Here is a 15189-nt window from a genome sequence, read left to right as displayed (position 1 = left end):
CGGCGGTGACTCGGCAACTACCGCCGCCCGGCCGCTGCCGGCGGGCGGGACGGGACGGGAGAGCCGGAGTTGGCTCGGCCTCGTTCCCCGCCAGGCCGGAGGGTGTCCGGGCAGTGGCTGCCACCCCGGAAGGCCGGGAGTCCCGGCGAACAGCCGGAGAACGGGGCGGGGAGGGGGGAAGAGAGGCCGGCAGCTCGGGCCGTCCTACCCGGGGTCCCCGCCCCAGACGCTCACCGAGCCCGGCGGGGCGAAGTCACCAGCGCGGACTCCCGGCGACAAGTTTCTCTGCGGCTCCGGAGGCGGCTGGGCGCCAAGTAGGGCCCCGCCGGGAGCCCGCAGCCCTACGGGGCGGCCCCGGCCCGCCCACCGGCCGCGGCCCCCTCCCCGCACCGCCCAGCCGTGCGAGGGGCCGGCGCCGCTGCCACTCACCGCCCGCCGCTCCCCGGGGAGGCCTCCGCTGCTGCCGGGCGGGGCCGGACGGAGGAGGAGGAACGGGAGCGGGAGGCGGGCCCGCCCGGTGGGTAGCGGCGGTGGGGGGAGCTGGGGGGGGCAGCGCGTCGTGTGCGGCTTCTTTCCGCGCTGTTGCCCGCCGGTGGGGGACGAGGGGGGTGTCTTGACGGAGGCGGCTGGGGCGGGCTGGGGCAGCTTCAACATGGCAGCGCGGCGGAGCGGGGGCGGTCCCCGCTCTCGGGAGAGGGTCCGTGGGGCGGCCGCTGTGAGGTGGCTTCTGGCGGGCCGTGAGGGGAGAGGAAGGGGGGGGGGGGGGGGGGGGGCGGGAAGTGGCGGAGCCGGGCCGCGGGCCCCGCCGGGCAGCCAGCACTGAGGCGGGGAGGCCGCGCCGAGCGACCGCCGAGAGTCGGGGGGTGCCTGGCAGCTTCTGCTCGGGCAGAAGGAAGGGCTCGGGCCCGCTCGGCTGAGGTAACTCGTGTTAGCGAACGTGGGGGCGGGCGCTCTGCCAGCCGCCGTGGGCTAAGGCGGCTTCCCCCGAGCCTGAGACGGGGCACCTTGCCCCCAACGCAGTGTTCCTCCGTAGAGAGCAAAAGGAGTGAAGAGAAGGGGAAAAGGGGCTGTAACCGAGAAAAACTAGTTATTCCTAAATGTCCTCTCGGTTACTACCACGTGCACCTGTACTCTGGCCACGTAGATGGAAAGCTCCTGGGCTGGTAGTGACCTGTAAACTTACCTGCAAGTGTTGCTGTTGTATTGGTAGTAAACTTACTTCTTTTTAGAAATAATACACTACTTTTTATTTTTGAGCTACTTTAAATAAGTCAAGGTCCCTACACGGTACTGTGAATACCTTCTACTTAAAGAAAAAAAAAAACAAACCCACCCAACCTCACAAATTTAAAATAGGGAATTAAATTTAAAGTTCAGCCATTCATGTGAGTAATTTAGTTGCTTACGTTGATTTTCACAAGTTCCAGGTTTGCAGCAGATCATGGGGAGCTACGATATGTTTCATTTCAAAAATGTCAGTTAGATCCTACTTGTTGATGTTGCTGCGTGTTCGTTTTTGTAATCCCCAAACAAAAATGTGGTCCCTAGCATCCTTACTGTTCCCTTGCCATGGAAGTCATAACAAAATTCTTTCTTTTACCTAAAATAAGTTTCAACAAGCATGAAGTTAAGCTTCTGCTTACTTCAAATTAGAATAAAATTTGGAATAAAATGGTTATTTTTAAGATCATTTGCAGTCTGAGTGTAATAGTTTTATCAGGGACATACAATGCCTGTCTTGTGTTATCTGTTTGGTTGTTTCTTTAGACTGAAGTGTGACTTAACTCAGATATGACAAACTTCTACTGCTGCAATCTGCTCCCCCTGCTATTCACATTTGCTTCAAGATATTATTCTATACAATTGATTTGATATTTAGTGGGTGTGCTTAACGGATGGAACTTGCTCAGGGAACAGGTGGAAATGAGGGTGGTAGCTGGAAAAGTAACAAAAAAGGAAGTGTAAAATAAAGCCTCCCCTGCTCCTTGTGCCCGCTCCTTTCTGACACAAGGCACAGTCACACATGCCATAAGCCATTCCAGAGGAGCTCAGTTCGAGGATAAAACTGCCGCGCTGACTACTAGCCTGCTTAACACTGAGACTTGATATGAAATACGTACTGCGGTTGCTTCTGGCCAATCTTACATTGGAGATGCACATTAGTGCCATTGCTGAACTTGATCAGGTCCTTACTTAAGAAAAGACCAACTAAAACTTTGCAGTAATGAATTGTCACACACACCTTATATAAGGTGTACACATTATGTAAATATGTATAACATTACTGAGAGTAAACCAAGCTCAAACATGATGGCAGCTTCCATTATCAACTCCGCTAATTTCAATTTGGCTTACACTTTATCACAAATGATTAGTTCCCATTTGGCATTATCACAGTCGCCAATTGTTACAGCTACAGAGAATAAACATGCAAGTACTGTAATAACTCATTGCAACACCTTTTTTAATTTCAGTTATGTACTACGACTCATAGAATCAATAGGATAGTTGAGGTTGGAAGAAACCTCTGGAGGTCATATGGTCCAACCCCCCAGCTCATGCAGGCCACCTACAGCTGGTTGCCCAGGACCACGTCCAGATGGCTTTTGAGTATCTCCAAGGATGGAGACTCCACAACCTCTCTGGGCAACCTGTGCCAGTGCTTGGTCACCCTCACAGTGAAAAAGTGTTTCCTGATGTCCAGAGGGAACCTCCTGTGTTCCAGTTTGTGTCCATTGCCTCTGATCCTGTCACTGGGCACCACTGGAAAGGGCCCATCTCCATAGTCTTTGCACGCTCCTTTCAGGTATTTATATACATTGGTAAGATCCCCCTGAGCCTTCTCTTCTCCAGGCAGAACAGTCCCAGCTCTTTCAGCCTTTCCTCCAAGGAGAGATGCTCCAGCCCCTTCATCATCTTTGTGGCCCTTTGTTGGACTCTCGCCAGCCTGTCCATGTCTCTCTTGTACTGGGGAGCCCAGCACTGGACCCAGCACTCCAGAGGAGGCCTCACCAGTGCTGAGCAGAGGGGAAGGATCACCTCCCTCCAACTGCTGCCGATGCTTTGTCTAATGCAGCCCAGGATACCAGTAACCTTTGCAACAAGGGCACATTGCTGGGTCATGTTCAACTTGGTGTTCACCAAGACCCGCAGGTCCTTTCCTGCGAAACTGCTTTCCAGCTGGGTGGCACCCAGCATGTGCTGGTGCTTGGGGTTGTTCCTTCCCAGGTGCAGGACTTTGCACTTCCCTTGTTGAACTGCGTGAGTTTCCTGTCAGCCAAGATTAAAAAAAAATCCTATTGCAACAAGAACAAAATAAAAAAGGTTGCAGTTCAGCCAGTATCTTTTTGTACTGGAGAATCAATAATCCTTTTATAAATATTTTGTAAGTTTAAAGGTGATGTTTTTTGACTTCAGCTGATTTCTGTAAACATTGTGTACTCAAGAGATTATAAAATGTAGTAAGAATGATTGCGTGAACATCTGAGGTGCAGTATTGAGATATAGGCTGAAATTAACTGCTTTTCTGTATAATCATCAATGAGTTCTAGAAATACACTTGAACAGGGACATCCATTGATCTAAGCAACTCATATGTCACCTCTGTTTAACTGCATGTGATACAAACTGACATTTTCACATTCTGTTGTGAAATTTGTATTTCAGTGTCTAGGCATGTGTGTGGTATTGAAATGTTTAAGAAAAGTCTGTCTCAGAAAATTTAATTTGTAACAGCAAAAGACAAGGTCATGCTAAGCAACATTTAAATAGAACATTTTGTTATTAATCAATTCAAACTGATTTACCTATCACATTACAGAAATGAAATTGCATTTGTAGCATTGCTGGCATAAAAGTAGTTTCTCAACAGTCCAGAGGAAAAACTAATCAGACTATACTTAAAATGAAGGGAGAAGGCAGTGATCATCCAAGAAAATAGACTTGCATGAAGTATGAATCATTCCAATGAATAGCCTTCAACTCTGTGGTCACACCACCTCTGAATAAGAGTCCATTTCTTTAGTCCATGGTGCACTCAGAAACAGATGTCATGTAATTACTCTAGATGTTTCTGGAATATGTTAATCCTAGCAAAAATATTGTCAGCAGTGCTCTTGTAAAAGTAAGAAAAGCTGAAAAGTTCAGGGAGAAATGCCATGTGCATCTTCAGTAGTTATGAAAGGAAGTACATTATGGAAATGAAAATATCTGGGTGATGCTAAATAGCATGTACTAAAAGCCATCTCAAAGATCATCTCTTCTTTTGCCCCACCTTACCAATTAAGAGAAGAGTTGTTATTTCAAAATAATAGGTTTTGTTGTTTACTCTGTTACACCCATTTTAACAGTATAATTTAATTGATGGAAGCATTACGTCAGCATAAAATTAGTGCAATAAAAGCTCCAGCCTACCTCATGAGCATCTGGCTACTATTGTTTCATTAGACTAAGGACCAAACTGAAAACAGATTTTATTTTATTTTTTTAATATTTTTTTCTTTTAAGACAGTGTGTAAATCTAAAGCAGCAGGTATTTTCAGAAAAGACCAGAAAGAGCATAATACATTAAGCACACTGGGACGATAGGCATAGAATCTGGAGAATCAGCAATATGATATCAGCAACTAAGATGTCAGTGCCATTTAGGATGGACATATGGGAGAAAGAATTAATAAAAGGCAAGGGTGGGAGGAAATGGAAAGAAAACCACAAGAAATTGGGCACAAAAAGCAGGTAAAAATAGGAATTGAGGAGTTTTGTGAAGATGGCAATGAAGACTCTTCTTCCCGGTCTGCATACTAAATACGCCTCTGTCACCTCAGGGTTGGAGTAGATTTTACATAAGTACCTGTTTTCATGCACTAAAGTATGTAGGGTAATGTGAGCATCTTTCCCTCTCCATCGCTCTTTTAACCTCTCTTTATTCCACTGTCCTTATGGCAAATACTCTTTGGATGGCGGCACACAACTAGTACTCATAATCATTGCTTTATGTAAAAAAGCAACGCTGTCAGTCTCGCATTAGCTCTCTCAGCTGTGAGGAAAGGGTCAACATTTTCCTTTTCGTGAATACCTACACTATAGGTGACTTATGTGGCATCAGATGTTCAGTTTTGCACTTATTTCTCAGCTGTCTTTTTTAATCATGGACATACACTGTGAAAGAGGAAAAGATTTTAAACACGGGCACAGATAAACCATATTCGCACAGGTGATAATTAAGGAAGGCTCTGAAGGTCTGACACAGAAGCTGTTGGGAGGTAAGTCCTGGGCTGGATGCATTCCCTGGAGCAGGTGAAGGGCAGCGTGCTCCTCTTTCAGTTCCTTGAATGGTCTTGATTTGTTCTTTTCACAACTTCACGCTGAGACAGCTACTGATTTCATTGCTAATTCACAGTCTAAATGGGACTTGGCTCTCCAACGCCTGAAGCCTCACCTGAATCAAAGTTGTACTTGTTCTGCTCTGCTACAGTCTAGAGAAAACGGGGCAGTTTTCCCAGAGGGAAGGAATATTACCTCAAATACCTATACACGAAAAACCAGCAAGTATCAATGAAGTCATTGCCAGAGATGAAATTTGGTCTAAAATTAAACCGGACATATTTAAGCACTGAGAATTTCTTTATAGGAGTAACTTCTTACTCTACGGTTTGTAAATAGTTTGTAAGTAAATGGGGTTGCATTAAGAAGTACCGTGTTCCTCTCAAACAACATATCTGCATCAACCTTTCCAATTGGAATGTATGCCACAAATTTCGTCCTGTAAATCGATTCATTAGTGTTCTTTCCTTTGCAAGTCGAGCATAATCTTTTGCTCACAGTGACCTCTAGTGTGAAGGAACGAAACAATTCAGTGCAATCCGAGGGAGTGCATGTAAAACATTGTATGCGTTCATACTGTTACCTGTTTAAGGGGACACATATGTGTACCATCTGTTTGACTATATGACAGACTGCTTTATGGATTAAACAAGCATGCAAAACATGAACAGGAAACTGTAAAACCAAACCCCTTCCCTCAGCCATACTAAATAAAGAATTTAAAGATTTTTCATTATTTCTGTGTAATTTTGTTTAGATTTTTCTGTATCAAAAACCCCATGCATGATTCAGGTAATTTCCAGTGTTCTCAAGTGCAAGACATTGCTTCTCCTTTCTGAAGTACAGCCTTGTACTGGACTTTGTACGAGAGACGCAAATCAGAAGGCAGTGATGCAAGAATTTCTACAAGGACTGCTGTAAAATATACAGATTCTCCAAACCCTGACCCCAGTATAGTTATGAATTAACCTCAGTATATCACATACATTTTCTTCACCCAAGTATATCAGAGTAACCATTTCTTCCCTCTCTTTTGCAGAACAGTTTGAAAGAATTAGGAAAAAAAAGCTCTAAAGCAAAGATTTTTCTGTTCGGTTTCTCCCAAATTGCAGGAGAAAAGAAGAAAGTGGAGCAGATCATTATAGAAAGTAAGTTAGCAAGCAATATTCCTGATGGTTGGCAAGTGTTAAATCTGGAATTTGACAGTTAAAGGGAATTTAGCTCTGGAATTAGCTAGTTCAATCCCTGACCATTAAGAACTAAAGCTGTAAGCATCTTCTCACATTTCAGGAGGAAATAATCTCTGGCTCACTTTGGACAAATAGAAATGACCATTCCTTTGTCAAACAGACAAGTTCACATGGCTTGAAATACAAAGCGTAAATAATTTGCAAAGTATACTACAAAACATTTTCTATAAACAGCTTTCCGTCCTTTCCAGGATTCCATCTGCTGTGCAGCAGCAAACATAGACATGTTGTTCTCCATCCACAAAACATTATGTATAAATTGCTGTCTGAAAAACTGAGTTGCTTCATCTCTGTTTCAGACATGTTTGATGTAAAGGATTCTGTAACAGGGATTGTGCAGAATTTAATTGAGGTTTTAAAAATGTGCAAAACTGTCACATTGAAAATTAAATTTCTGACAGAAAATGCATGCTATTAGTCCTATACATGTCAGATCAAATTCTGTCATGTTGTGACTTTCAGTGTTTTAGTCAGGAAGCCTTCTTAGAGTCGTATTGGTCATTAAACTTTCAAATCATATTTATGTCAATATTGCTAAATCTCACTGCTTCCTGCCTAAAAAACTGGACGCTTATGTCAAAGCTTTGAATACAAGGACATTGATAAAAATGTAAAGAGAAAGTGAAGTGTTAAGGAATTATTAAATAGAGAATTTCAGAATTATTATCTGCAAAGTTCACATTATTCATTGTCAGTTACATAAAATAATCCAGAGAAAGGGTTCAGTCAATTTGAAATGCAGATTTCAACTTCTGTTCTTTGTCCATTAGGCTCTTATCTTCCTAAAACCTTTTACATATAATTTTTCTAGTATATATTTCAATGTGCTTGTTCAGATTTTATTTATACCTGTCAGTATTCCAATCCTGTCGATTAACATCAAAAGCAGTGGAATTTACTAACTTTAACAGTGACTTACCTGACAGGAGTAGGGACAGGTTGCAGCTCTTTAATAATGGTCTTTGTCATAGCAAATGCAATTATCTAATTATTCTCATGATGCTAAATGTAGTCAGTTTGTATTCTTGCAGGACCGTGTTGGTCAACCTGAGCCGTTTCAACATCTTCACAATCCTGTAATTAGTAGATTACACACACACTGCTCCCACCAGGTGGCAATAACACTCTTCATTCTTTAAAGCATTTGCTATATTTTAGATGGTAGAAATGTATGTTATGCACTAATTAGAAGGAAAAAATTGTGATTTATAATAATGTGAAGGTGATAGAAAATTATTTTCCTAAACTCTCAAGGTACAAGTGCTTACAAAAAATCATTTGTTAGTGGGAACAGACTGCAGAGTGCTGGGCAGTATCCATTGTTAAGTTCTTAACATCTATTTCAATATAAATACAAGTATCATATTCCACTTGGTTCCTGAGAAACTGAATTTCTTTAAATTTGCCTTTTGATGAGACTGCAGAGAGCAGACAGTGTGAAATGCTAATTTACTAGTGGGGCTTAAACCTCACAGAGGTCTCACAATTTTAGCTCAGATTTAGACAGATCAAATTCACACCTTCAGCTACAAATTAAATGCTCTTTTTAGACTTCTAATCTAGATATATTTCCTAAGTTCTGTACAACTGCTATATTCCTATCCTGCATTTCTGGAGGAGAAAATACCTGCACACATGCACTGTAAGACTCCCATTTGCCAGAAGTGGTGGATTTGCTGTGCACTCACTTTTCAGATGCTCTGCGCATGGTCAGCAATCTTCATACAACAGCTTACAAACGTGCTCTACCTGCAGAAGTGTGCACCTGCTTAGACCAGCAGTACGAGTTCCACATACTCAGGGTTTCCAGATTTATTGCAGCCCAGTTAGAGTTACTGGTCTGACAGCACGCATAAAGTCCTTGACCAGTAAGAAAAACCCTCAAATTTCTCCTAAAAAAGTTTCCAGGAAGAAAAAGAGGGGGTGTCTGAGGAAACCGAAAGATGTAACAGTTGTGGTATCTCAAAACTCGTTGCGCAATAGTTGTCTAGCTTATCAGTGTCTTGTCATGCACAAGCATGCAATGTGCTCAGTTACGTTCTCGAGTTCCCCATGACAGTATGTGAGAAGATGTAAGTGCCCAAAATGGTCTTCACAAGCAACGAAGAGGACATCATCTAATTGGTCAAATAGAAAGTCCTAAGGAAGGAGATGGAGACAAACACTACAAACTTTCTCACACAGAGGAAACAGTTTAGAACAAATGCCTGTTTCTGCTCATACAATGCAACCTACTGTTGTTTTTAAGAACTGAGGTCATCTTGTATACTTTACAAGCAGTTCTTTTGTACATTTTCTGTCAGCAGAACTCTATGTTCCAGCAATATACCCATCATTTAAAAATTTCCCAAATCCTACATAAGTAAAAAAAATTTTTCCTGCTCCCTCACACAGAGCTGTACATGCATAAAATTGCATCAGTATTTCCAAACCCTTTCACTGTAACCTGAGAAACCAGAACTGGTCAGAATCCCTTCTTGTATATTCTCAATTTTTAACCTATTGCAACTTGTGTGATCACATAAACTGCCCACTTTCATTTTTTTCCCCAAATGCTTACACCTGGCATAAAGAACAAGCTGCTGTAGAAAAAGATGATACCGACATAGGCATTATTTTTTCTGCTGTAGTTACATAGAATTTCAAACTGCAGAAATAGGGATAATGCATTTGGTTCAGGTTAAGGAAAATGTAAGGTGATTGCACAAGTTATTGACTTTGATGTAACAGCTTATGAAACATAACTGCTGGTTTTATCTGAGTATATCATGAAGAACCCATAAATCTGAAAAAATATATTTAATATGCAGTTTTAGTTTTCATGTGTTTCTAATAGGTTATTGGATGAAAAGCCTTTGAACACAAATAGCTAAGGCTGCAGAAGTTATTATTCAAAGAGAACTGAAGTTAGGTTTTCCTTTCTTTTTCAGTTCACTTTAAACAACACAAGTCTAAAACATTATTTGTATAGGGGCTGTATGCAGAACTAAAAACTTTACTGCCTTCTGTATTCTTGAATAGTCTAGTAATATTAAGACACATTCTGTTTCAATGGAAGGAATAATTCAGGTGTAGAAAAATGCCATCTGCAGATGTTCACTGCAACTGTAAACCATCCTATACAACAACAAAGTTAAATATCCAAGGCACATTCTTGACTATGCCTAAATAGGCTTCACTAGGAGTGCCTGATAATAATGTAACTAATTCACTCAAATGGAGCTTATAGCAATAATAAATCAAAAATATCCTCAAACTATTGAAGTCGGGTATATATTATCATAGACCTAATACTGCATTAATGTTCTTACTTTGCTTACTCACAGAATATTTTTTCTACACCCCCCCCACCCCCCCACCCCCCTTTTTGGAAATACCATTTACAATGCAAAACAATTAAGAATAAAAATAGAAAAAATATATTCAGCCAAATTTTGGATCAGGGTCCATTTAACCCTCAGGATGCCAGAGCCATTAAAGAGTACAGGTCATAAATAGCAGCTGCTGTTCCTTTTAATGATACCATTGTTCATTGTGACAAAATTGTTCTCCACTAAAGCTGCACAATTTTATGCATGAAATCCTACAACAGAAAGAAGAAGTGATGAAGAACTCTAAATTATTTTTCACAGTAGAAAAAAAAAAAAAACAAGAGAAAAATAAGGTCCATGCAACTACACTCTCAAGACCATGCCATCCTGCACTCTTATGTATGTCTATGTTGAAATATATTAATATTTCATGTCTACAAGACATAGAGGGCATAGTCAAATACTACATACATACTTGAATTTTGTCCATTTTTCACACTATTCAGCCACCTATTCCAATGCAAATGAAGTATTTTTCCTACCACCCTCCTTCTTCAGGAATGGTGCCCAAAAAGCAGGAGGCACCCGTAGTCGAGTGTCACAAGTGAAGTGTCAGTCGCTAAAACTGCATGGAGATGCACTGATGTTCCTCATACATTTCTTCAGTAACTTCTGGCTCATGTATTTCTTGCCCCATTCATCCTAATTCCCTGCAAAAATCTCTTGTCCCCTTATTTCCTAATGATATTTTCTACTTTATGTATAACAACACCCTCGACTTTACCTGTCCCTCTTCCAACACACTCATGTAGAAATATGTCTCTGCCTACATAATTTCTGGATCCAAGCAGACTCTAATATGACTAGTAGCACACTGATAGAATTTGTGTCTGAAATTACACACTTTCTGATAAAATTCCTTTGTATTTTTGTCACAGTTAATCTACAATGCAGATTAACTACCTGCATGTGGTGGGTTGACCCTGGCTGGATGGCAGGTGCCCACCAAAGCTGCTCTATCACTCCCCCTCTCAGCTGGACGGGGGAGAGAAAATATCACGAAAGGTTCATGGGTCGAGATGAGGACAGGGAGAGATCACTCAATCAATTACCATCATGGGCAAAACAGACTCGACGTAGGGAAAATTAACTTAATTTATTGCCAATCAAACCAGAGTAGGGTAACGAGAAATAAACCCAAATCTTAAAACACTTTTCCCCCACACCTCCCTTCTTCTTGGGCTCAACTCCACTCCTGATTTTCTCTACCTCCTCCCCCCCGGCGACGCAGGCCGATGGGGAATGTGGGTTGGGGTCAGTTCATCACACGTTGTCTCTGCTGCTCCTTCCTCCTCAGGGGCAGGACTCCTCACTCTTCCCCTGCTCCAGCGTGGGGTCCTACCCACGGGAGACAGTCCTCCATGAACTTCTCCAACGTGGGCCATTCCCACGGGCTGCAGTTCTTCACGAACTGCTCCAGCGTGGGTCCCTTCCACGGGCTGCAGTCCTTGAGGAGCACACTGCTCCAGCGTGAGTCCCCCACGGGGTCAAAAGTCCTGCCAGAAAACCTGCTCCGTGGGCTCCTCTCTCCGCACATCCGCAGATCCTGCCAGGAGCCTGCTCCAGCACGGGCTTCCCACGGGGTCACAGCCTCCTTCGGGAACCCACCTGCTCTGGCGTGGGGTCCTCCCCAGGCTGCAGGTGGAGATCTGCTGCTCCGTGGACCTCCCTGGGCTGCAGGGGGACAGCCTGCCTCACCAGGGTCTTCCCCACGGGCTGCAGGGGAATCTCTGCTCCGGCGCCTGGAGCATCTCCTCCCCCTCCTTCTGCACTGACCTGGGGGGCTGCAGGGCTCTTTCTCATATTCTCACTCACTCTGCCGGCTGCTGTTGTGCAACAACTTTTTTGCCCTTCTTAAATCTGTTATCCCAGAGGCGCTACCACTATCGCTGATGGGCTCGGCCTTGGCTGGCGGCGGGTCCGTCTTGGAGCCTGTTGGCATTGGTTCTGTCGGACATAGGGGAAGCTTCCAGCAGCTTCTCACAGCAGCCAAGCCTGTAGCCCTCCTGCTACCAAAACCTTGCCATGCAAACCTAATACACTTGGGATAAAATACAGTTGAGTTACCACATACATTGTTTTAAAAGTCATGTTTACCAGGATTTTGGGCTGCCCAGTATGAAGTAAATGCTCTCACCATTAGTGCTGAGTCAGATACTAGCAAATTCTTTGGTTTGGCACACTGTACACAATAAATAGGTTTTTTTCTCACTGTTTTGTAAGGTCATATTTGTTCCGCTGTATGCTCTAGGTCATTCTAGCATTACTGTTTGCTCAGATTCTTATTAAGGATGTATGACTCAGACTGATCTTTTCCCAGGTGGACTGGTATTTATTTCCAAGATGAATCTTTTTCATACCTTTTTGTCCATGCACTTATACTCTTTGAGTTTCATGCACTTCTTTCCTCTTGATGTGACTGTATTCCTGATTTATCCCTAGTATTAGGTTGAATGTCTCTGTTAAATAAAGCTTACATAAGGCTTAGATGAGACTAAGACAGCCATAGACGCTTATGATTTCTCCCCCCCCCCCCATATGTTAGTTTTCTATGTATTTTGATTAGAAATTAACAACTAAATGTTGTGCAATAAAATCCTTAAAATATTGCAAGACTTTGGGAAAGAGATAAATACTGTCATACATCTGCAAAACACTCTCGAACCTGAGAGGTGGCATATTCAGGATGGCAGTGCACCGCTGCTGTGTTCATTGCAGTGTGCATACAGGGAGTCAGTGTGACATATGGCTGGCTATGAATCCTGCTCTGTATCGATGCTACGTGTCCTGGCCTTGTCAAGGTGTTAAGGTTTTCCGGTATTAATGTGTTGAGCTGGCTTAAGTTAGGGCTGTGTAAAGAAAAGGATTCAGTAATAGTTTCAGACCAGGAGTCTTGTAAACAAACATCATGAACAAATAAATGACATGCAGATTTCAGCCGGCAGGATCAAATAACACCTGTTTTAATAGTTGGGAGTTGGAAAGAACTGCGTAATTTTAGAAATAGAGCTATTTTTAGATGGTTAAAAGGCAAAACCATATAAAAGAGCTATGAATATTTTTTAAATTACTTGATTTCTTCAGAAATGGTACTTGATCAAAGTAAGTTGCTACGGATCAAGCAATATTTGGTGGGATGAAAAATCCAGAGAGAGAAGGCTGCAGGAAGAATTGGCAGGGAGCTAGGTAGACTCTTCTAGAACTGAAGGTGGAGAGACTTCTGGCAAGAAAGATGGCTATGTTTTATTGTTTCAAAACACAACTTCTTGCAATCTCTTAGTTAACAATGCTCTATGATTAGGAGATGTTGTGGTTTAACCCCAGCCACCAACTAAGCACCACGCAGCCGCTCACTTACTACCCCCCATCCAGTGGGATGGGGGAGAAAATTGGGAAAAAAAGTAAAACTCATGGGTTGAGATAAGAACGGTTTAATAGAAGAGAAAAGAAGAAACTAATAATGACAATGATAACAGTAATAAAATGATAACAGCAATAATGAAAGAATTGGAATTTACAAATGATGTGCAGGGCAATTACTCACCACCCGCCGACCGACACCCCACCAGTCCCCGAGCGGCAATTCCCTGCCCCCCCACTTCCAGGTTCCTATACTAGATGGGACGTCCCATGGTATGGAATACACCGTTGGCCAGTTTGGGTCAGGTGCCCTGACTGTGTCCTGTGCCAACTTCTTGTGCCCCTCCAGCTTTCTCGCTGGCTGGGCATGAGAAGCTGAAAAATCCTTGACTATAGTCTAAACAATACTGAGCAACAACTGAAAACATCAGTGTCATCAACATTCTTCTCATACTGAACTCAAAACATAGCACTGCACCAGCTACTAGGAAGACAGTTAACTCTATCCCAGCTGAAACCAGGACAGGAGAATATTTTATAACTGCTTGCCAATTTAATTGCCCCAGAAGAAAGAAAACTGTAGATTTGGTGAGGTAAATCATACCTGATTCATTATAGACTGCATCTTGGGTTCAATTATGAAAGCACGATAAAGAAATCAGCTTGACTGACATATGCTATTTGAGATCACAGTCCTGAACAAGTGGACTTTGAAAAACCAATCAACATGAGAGAAGATTTCTAATACTTTAAACAGATATAAGCTTACATTAGATATATGAAGTCTTTTAAATGACCTCAAGATTCTTTTCTCCTTGTTCTGCACAGCCTGTCATTAATTTAAAGGGAGGCCCTCCGAAGTCTTAAAAGGTATTAAAAGCTTTTGTAATCTTAAATATGATTTAGTAATAGTAAAAGAGAAGATTTATCACAGAAAAACGACTTATCATTCAGTATTTGCAGTTGAAACTGAAAGAGCACAAGAATCATGTCTGAATTTTCAGACTCTTTAAAAAGAATTCCTAAGTAACTTGAGAGCCACAAAAATCTGTTTCCATCTCAAAATGTTGATTTCTAAAATTGCTTAGCTTGAGAAGATAGATGATGGTACAAGAAAATTAATAATACTTTAATTTTTGGCTCCTAATTTGATTCTTTCACAGTAGTTCAAACTTGAAAACGAACAGTCCAGTAAATGCAAAAAAACCATTATTAGTTCGTTGTTTCTATTAAAAGTCTTATGTCGGTAACTGGGTAACTTCTTCAGAGCAAGAGTGAATTCTGGATAATGTTAGCAGAAGTTAAAGGAAAAAGGACTTCCATTTTTCATTCATTAATTACTTCAATGTATAAACAGAATCATCAAGATCAACATGAAAACAGAAGCAGAAAGACTAGCAATAGCAAAAATGTGAGGTTCACAACAGCAAAGATTGATCTGTGAGTTAAATAAATCATTACAGTCCTACTTTTGCCATTAAATTTAGCTGTGACTACCTATGCCAGAGCTGAGGTTGACATAACTGGAGGATGTTCTACAACATGAAAAGTGCACTGCACAACCATGGTATACCAACTAGCTATCAATAAAACATCCATACAGTCCAATTTTGTGTAGCAATCTTCTATGAGAACTGAGGAAGAAATATTCCTTGCATTTTCATGTGAAGCACAGCATCAGCAGAATAATTCTGCAGCCACAGGGTGTTCTCTAGACCTGCTGCCATGGGACAGAGGAAGTATTTTACTCTAATTCCCAACAAATTAATGTACTTAGTTGTCCTTGAAAAATGTGTTCCACTGAATAGTATTTTTCAGAGAATGTCTCTTTCAATCCTCAGAAAGCTCTTTTTAAAATTGCCTCAAAGTTTAAACACAAAAAGTAA

At 42.1% G+C, this 15189-nt stretch overlaps 1 protein-coding gene across 3 annotated transcripts in view; it reads right to left on the bottom strand.

Moving 5' to 3' along the window:
- The window catches only part of WFS1 (wolframin ER transmembrane glycoprotein), a 35611-nt gene extending 35101 nt beyond the window's left edge, over positions 1–510 (bottom strand). For 2 of the 3 annotated variants that reach the window (XM_049797891.1, XM_049797890.1), the window contains exon 1: positions 235–395. The gene's annotated coding sequence lies outside the window, so the exon portion shown is untranslated. Of the gene's footprint in view, positions 1–234; positions 396–429 lie in introns of those variants that run through there. The other variant, XM_049797892.1, reaches the window with a different exon arrangement.
- Positions 511–15189: the final 14679 nt, after the last annotated feature.

The sequence above is a fragment of the Accipiter gentilis genome, chromosome 3, assembly GCF_929443795.1.
Source record: "Accipiter gentilis chromosome 3, bAccGen1.1, whole genome shotgun sequence".
Classification (NCBI taxonomy): domain Eukaryota; kingdom Metazoa; phylum Chordata; class Aves; order Accipitriformes; family Accipitridae; genus Astur; species Astur gentilis.
Note: the sequence above shows the minus strand (reverse complement) of the source record. Positions and strands in the feature narration are given on the sequence as shown.